The sequence below is a fragment of the Populus euphratica genome, unplaced genomic scaffold, assembly GCF_000495115.2.
Source record: "Populus euphratica unplaced genomic scaffold, PopEup_1.0 scaffold91.1, whole genome shotgun sequence".
Classification (NCBI taxonomy): Eukaryota; Viridiplantae; Streptophyta; class Magnoliopsida; order Malpighiales; family Salicaceae; genus Populus; species Populus euphratica.
In genome coordinates this window covers 921,474-928,622 of record NW_011499917.1, presented here as the reverse complement: position 1 = coordinate 928,622, position 7,149 = coordinate 921,474, and the positions used below count along the sequence as shown (strand labels likewise).

Below are 7,149 nucleotides of genomic sequence, written 5' to 3'. Positions count from 1 at the left end.
CTTTTTTTTTTTTTTTTTTTTTTTTTTTTTGTCAAATGCAATACCGTGGGTTTTGTAATATCAGTACTTATCAGGATTGATCGATTGCTCCTCTGTCATGGATAAGAAGCCGGTGAGATTGAGGAGATGGGGTACCGAAACCAACTCTTACCGAATATACAATGTATGAATACATATATTGGGTTTGATTTTTAATGTTTATAAGTTTGAGTTTTTTAAATAATATTTTAAAATTTGTGGAATTAATTAAATTATGCATGAACTGATTCAAATATTTATGTTAATAAAAAAACAATTATATAATACAAGATATAAAATGATTAAAAATATGTTTTTTTAGTAATTGAATTTAAGGATCAATTATAAATTTTAACAATATAGTTTATTTTTTATGAAACTTATAACTTTATGTCGAAAGTCTATAACCCACAAAACATAAATTTTTGAAGGGATTTTAGGATAATCTTAGGATAAAGTTAGTGACTTTTAAATAAATTATTATAATAAATAAGAGAATAAATATTTATTGTTATAAATAAAAGTTTTTAGTTTTAATATGATAAATACTATTTTAGTTATAAAAAAATTATAAATTACTTACCTCTGTAATTCTAAAAATATTATATTCTTGAAACTTGTAAAAAAAGATTTCTCTTAAGGTTTTAGGAAGTTTTTATACCTTTATAACACTTATTAGGGTTATATCTTTGGTATTAATTTTAATGTGAGATAAAATATCCATGAAATTAACATTAACGAGGGATGAAAGAAGAATATTTGTAATATTGGCATTTTATTTTAAAAGTTATAAAAATAAACAAATAAAATTTTATGATCCAATATAAAACCTATAATGATTTATAGATATGACAATGAATAATCAATTTTAAAGATATTAGATTTGACAACTCGTTAGATTTATATTTATTTGGACATAACATGGTGTCTAGTCTAAGAATAGCAGGGCTAGAGGCCTCTATTTATTTGGATTTGACATATTAATAAGTTTAAAAATATTAAATTTAACATCTCATTAAATTTATATTCATTTAAGCTTGATGTATAGTAATGTTTAAAAGTATTGGTCTAGAAATAAGCTAGAAGTTTAGAAATATCAGATATAAATACAAACTTTATCCATATATAAATTATCACCTTTTCTTTTAACCTTTTAACTAAAAAATTAGGTGTTTATAATTTATTTTTAATAAAATAACAAAGATATCGGTGCATTGAATTTCTATAAATAAATAAAAAAATTCCACGCAGGAACACACAAGGAAGCCATAAATAATGCATGTAGCAGTTATGAAAAATGTTTTTTCTAGAGACTTTCTCTCGTTTGACTTGAGTAAAAAATGAGACAAATTTAATGACTACCAAAGCCAAGTTTGAAGTATATTCATGTGTTCGGCTATCCTTGTGCAATTGCAGTTGTGACCTGACACGTGGGGTTTCCTGTTATGGTAGCAGTTGGGCTATATCGTTGTTAGACGACGTATCGCTCATCTTGTATGAAATGCGCTTTATTATTCTTTTATCATTGGGCTACATGTCGTTTCTTTCAAAGAAGAGAACTTCCATGTTTGCAGCCGACGACGAATCATTAGATTCCAGACTACATGTCGTTTACGTGCTCTCACCTCCCTCGACATTTTCTTCTTACTTTTGAGAAACGCATCCCTCGACATGGAACATGTACCATTTTTTCTTTCTTATGAACCAGAGCTAAGTTCTGACCATGGATCGTATCTCAAGAAGGTTCTAATTTGGATCGAGGTGACGAGTCAACTTGGAAAATCCAATCATATAATCATAGATTATAAAAATGTTAAACTTTTCAAACAGGCCATCGTTCCCACAAAACTAACAAAAATCTCTCCCTCCAAGAGCTTTTGGAGTTGATGGAGAGCAGGTTTTATTATCTTAATACTCGAGATTTGCAGAGCAATGTAACAGGAGAGGTTTCCGATCTGGTTTAAGACAATAGCCTCGTTGTTGAGCAAGCCAAGCATCAATTTTCAAAGGAAACTGACAGACATGCTTCCTGGATTATTTAAAACGGTGGCAGTTGCATTTATTGCTTTTGTTTAGCCCAAAAGAAAACAAAAATCTCTACAAACTCCTAAGCACATTTGATTTAGTGCAAGATATAGCCATTAATTTGTAGGAACTAGCATCGGATCTCCAAAAGATGATGTTAGAAGGCAAGTCCATCTCCCGCTCCCTCTCTCTATATATGTATATATTTATTATACAATCAGTTGGTGTTTTCAACCAAATTTCACGTACTGGAATAAGCATTCTCTTTTAGTCTGCTAAGAAAAAAGATTGATATATTTACTAAAAATGATGAAAATTTAACTCCTCGTGATTTAGCCCTAACAATCAGAGAAGAGGGGGAACACCCAGGAACCATGATCCAATGTTCTCGTGCCGGACCTCTATAACAATGGGATGGAAAATGTCCTCATTGGAGGGTAAACTATAACTAGAGATAATGGGCTTCAAACAATTAACTAAACATAAAGTTCGAATCTTCATGTTAGGATTAGATAAACTGTAAGGCTGCCGCCATGCAGGAAGAGCCTCGTGAAATGGTATTATAGAAACCCAAAAACAGACACATGAAGAAAGCTGCTTAGTCAATGCCATTGGTGAAGATCTAACAGCAAAAGGCATCTTCTGTTGGTTTTTGAGCTCTCTCTCATTTCCTGTTTTCTACGATTCTGATGGCAGATTAAAAATTTTCCTTTCTCCAAAACAAAAAACAGAGAGAGAGAGAGAGCTTTTTTTTCATGCACGGATGTCAGGCAGTGCAATTACACGCTGAAGTAATCAGATTTCAGATCCTAAGGTTTGTCTAACCCCATCAAACACGTGTTGCCTTGCTTAGCATGCAAGCCCAAAATCATGGGCACAAATGTAAATATTATAACAAAAGCTTGTTAATGATTATGGAAAAATCATTTTAGATTGATAAAAAAAAATTATTGTGAATTATAATAATAATAATTTTACTTTTAATTTTTAATTTTTTTTATAAACTATAAATGTTTCTTTGACTTTTATTTTATTTTCTTTTATTTTCTTTTCTTTTAACTTTTTACCATTCAGATCACAAAGAAAATAAAAGTAAATTGAACAAGAAAAAAGATAAATATTAGGGTTTGATAATCCTTTCAAACTCAATAAACTTTGGATCACAAAGAAAATAAAAGTAAATTGAACAAGAAAAAAGATAAATATTAGGGTTTGATAATCCTTTCAAACTCAATAAACTTTGGATCACAAAGAAAATAAAAGTAAATTGAACAAGAAAAAAGATAAATATTAGGGTTTGATAATCCTTTCAGACTCAATAAACTTTGGATCTAGCAATCATTTCAAGCCTAAGTGTCCATGACAGACCCAATTATCATAGATCTAACAATCATTCTAGACTCAAGTGTCGTGAATTTGGAAATCATATCATATTCAAATAGAAGGATTAGAGATGATTAACAAAAAATTTGAATAACAAATTAAAAGGAAAAACAAGAGAATTTTGAATATGTTTGATCAATATTTCATGGGAGGACAATAGATATATACTTGTGTTGTATATAATTATGTTGTTAACAAGAAAAGCTTGCAAGAGTAATTTTTCTTTGTTCTTGATAAGAGTTTTTTAAAGTTGCAAAAATGAGAACATGTATCTAACAATTGTTATCAACATAGCAAAATTTAGCTTAAATTCTAGATCTATTTATTAAAATTTGGTAGTGTTTGGCTGAGATATTTGTTGTTGTTTTTTTAACAATACATCAGAAATCCACAAGAAATTATTAGTTAGCAAAAAAATTTTAACAAACCATTCAAGTAAATTAGATTAAGTAAATTAGAACGTGGGTCTTATACAATTGCCAAATCCAAGACTACTGGATCTACGCTTGGATTTGACATAGTTGTCAACCTTACATTACTTGGATCTGCAAAAAATTAAGTGAAGGTTTAAAAATTAATTCACTTAATTAGGTTTAATTACACTATTAAAATATTTTTTACATTCTTAAATATTTTTTTTTACATTTAAAAAAATAATAATATAAACCCACTACAGAATACCGGCTAATATTATAGACTAGTTTTATAATGCATCTCTTGAAAGCTAACCGAGCCTCAATTAGCTTGCCAATACCGTGTATCTATATTGGCACACGCTATAACCCGAGATCTACAGCATAAAAAAGAGGGCATGGATTACAGGAACTGCAATGGCTCCCTACTCCATGTCGCAGACAAAGTAGCAACAACAATACAAGACCTCATTCTGCGTGCCACACGAAATGGTTCATTGCATAAAAGGTTTGAGTCCAGTAGTTACCGAGCTAAAATCTTTTGAGTCTCAATTCCCTCTCTTGGGCAGCTGACACATTGCATGGGATTGACTCCCTCAGTTTACTTTCAAACTAAAGGGCATTTGTATGAGCTTTGTAGCGCTTATGATAATAGAGAACCTGTTTGGCCCTTTCAGTTTGTTTATCTCGGTCTTCTTTGTAGCGACCACAACTGTGACCCACTATTCTTGACTAGGTGTGGTCTCTACCCACACACACCCAACTGTGACAAAAGACAAGGAGAAGAGCAAAGTATTTATGTAACCCAACTTCATTGAACGACATATATATAAAGAATAAACAAGAAGTTGCAAGAATGTGAAAATCAGTAAAATGAATCCAGAAGTGATTGGCAGTAAGCCATCCTGAGTCAAGCCCAACAATCCAAGCAGATAAAAGACAGCCAAGTCATGCCAGACCATGCTGCCAGGTTTATATGAGTATTATCAAGGTTAGCATTCAATAACTTGAGAGCAAATTTTTAAAATCCACATCCCTGTGTTACAAATCATATGCATCTAATTCCTTTTCTTTTGGATAAATAAGCATCAAGATGCAAATTTACACATTGGTGATAGAGAGACAGAGGAAAGAATTCTGACCAAAATGACTGCCATAGATACAGCTCATAAGGTTGCAGCCACCATTTTTCTCGACAGGTTTGGGGCACTTTGGACAAGACTTTGTATGAACCGTGATCCAGTTAACAGTTTCAAATTCATCTCTGCACGACTTGCTCCAGCGCTCCCACATTAAGCATGAACAAGACGAGTGTACTTCTGATAAGCAACTGAGAAAAAAACCACATGAACATTCTACCTCGCAAACTTCATCGTCCTCAGCTCATATAGCATTCCCACAATGAGGGATGCTTGGGCACCATTTAACCATTTTATTGTCCTCAATATATGACTCAAGAAGAAAGTAAGCAAATTTCTCTGCTAAATCAGGATGTCTTATACTAACTAAATTCCTGACAATAGCTTCATTGCAAAAGGCACTACAGTTGTGTTCCAGGCACCGGATGCACCTGCTCTGAACCCCATTTATTTAAATAATGAAGTGTTTTGTTCCATCCTTCAAAAGGCAAAATCAGTAAAAGAGATTTAACAAGAAAAGGATGCTGAAGAGAAAAGAAGCTCTAAAGAGTTTAATCATGATTGAAAATTAGCATTAGGTATAGCCCCTAATAATATGTCAATATACTACCAATACATTCATATACTGTCATCAGTTGCTAAAGTTCCAAATAGAAGTTCAAAATGGTTTTACCAACAGGCAAGCACAATTTTTGGATCTAGGTATGAGCATCTACAACAAAATTGGATACAAACATACTAACTTTGACCAACACCTAACGTCTGAAATCAATGTATTTATAGAATTATGCACATCAGAAATGATATGATTTGCAGCTGAAAAGAGAAAATCACTCATTGAGAATGGGTGCAATGCTTACAATCATTGCAGAAACAATGGACACATTCCATTCTTGTGACCTTATCACCAGATACATCCTCTATGCATAATCACAAGTTATCGTAGAGGATGAAATCAGTGGCACATCATTGTCGAGATGTTCAAAAACAGTCACAACTGCTTCAGTAAACAAGGACGATTTTCCCTTCTCCACAAGCACAGCAAGTAGCTTTTCAACATCCAATTGATAACGGATCAACAATGTCTGTGCACGGTGTTCTTTTAGTGATAGCAACTCCATGACTCAGCAAATCTTCCCTCTAAATCAACAAATCCCAAATCAAAATATCAATAATCGAAATTACAAGAAGACAGTTCAAAAAGTGTGATCCTGTTTTTGCTTTCAGAAGTTAACCTGTGAAGCCAAGAGGAACTCTTTTGTGATCACATGCAAGAAACCCAAAAAGGGTAACAAAAAATTACTTTACCACACTAAAAATCCAACAACTATCTACACATAATCTTCAATATAACCATCCAACCAAGCTCGATAAAGTTACCAATCACCATTAGAGCTCAATTAAGCTACTAATCACCAAAGTCTACTTCCTTTAGGTTCTTCCTCACAAATTGGAGACGAAAAAAAAACACTAACAAACGAAAAAGCTCAATAATTGAAGCACAAAACACCTCACAACTGAAAAGGATCAACAGCTACACATACAACATTAATAAATTCCTCATTCAAATACCCAAGATTAAACACAGTAAAACCCAATTCACAACAAAATACACAAAAATCACCATAAAAATGGCATAAAAATTCGGTCTTTTCACACTAAAAACTGAACAATTATTGGTGGCGTACCCTTTTAGACTTTTTTGTATGCTATGCTCTAACTCTAAGAATTCAAGCATAAAGACAACCCTCCCAGAGTAACAAATACTGCAGCAACTTCCTTTCTTGTCCTTTTGTTTTGGAATTCCCCTTCCTCTCCTCTTGTTAGATATTACTGAAAGGTAGGATTAAGAAGCGACAATAAAATTATGTTCTTTAATTTGCTGCAGACAATTGCAACAGTGCTGGAGTAGCTCAGTTGGTTAGAGCGTGTGGCTGTTAACCACAAGGTCGAAGGTTCAAGCCCTTCCTCTAGCGTTTTTATTAATTTTATTTATTAGCCTTTAACTTAATCTTGATTTCTATTTTTAAGCACTTTGTATTTGTGAATAGCCCAACTCATTCGAACCAACGAGTAAACAAGCCCACTGGATCTGGTTTAGACCTAATTATACTCGATCAGATGTGATTTAGTTAAATTTACAATAGCGCATTTAAACAAAAATTACCTCC

At 32.5% G+C, this 7,149-nt stretch overlaps 1 non-coding gene and 2 pseudogenes across 1 annotated transcript; 1 reads left to right on the top strand and 2 right to left on the bottom strand.

Moving 5' to 3' along the window:
* The window catches only part of LOC105134768 (probable E3 ubiquitin-protein ligase ARI1), a 4,987-nt pseudogene extending 3,282 nt beyond the window's left edge, over nucleotides 1-1,705 (bottom strand).
* Nucleotides 1,706-3,981: 2,276 nt separating this feature from the next.
* LOC105134767 (probable E3 ubiquitin-protein ligase ARI1) lies at nucleotides 3,982-6,527 on the bottom strand (annotated as a pseudogene).
* A 353-nt stretch (nucleotides 6,528-6,880) lies between these two features.
* On the top strand, nucleotides 6,881-6,954 carry TRNAN-GUU (transfer RNA asparagine (anticodon GUU)). The gene has a single exon. It is a non-coding gene; the product is annotated as a tRNA-Asn (tRNA).
* The last annotated feature ends 195 nt before the right edge of the window (nucleotides 6,955-7,149 follow it).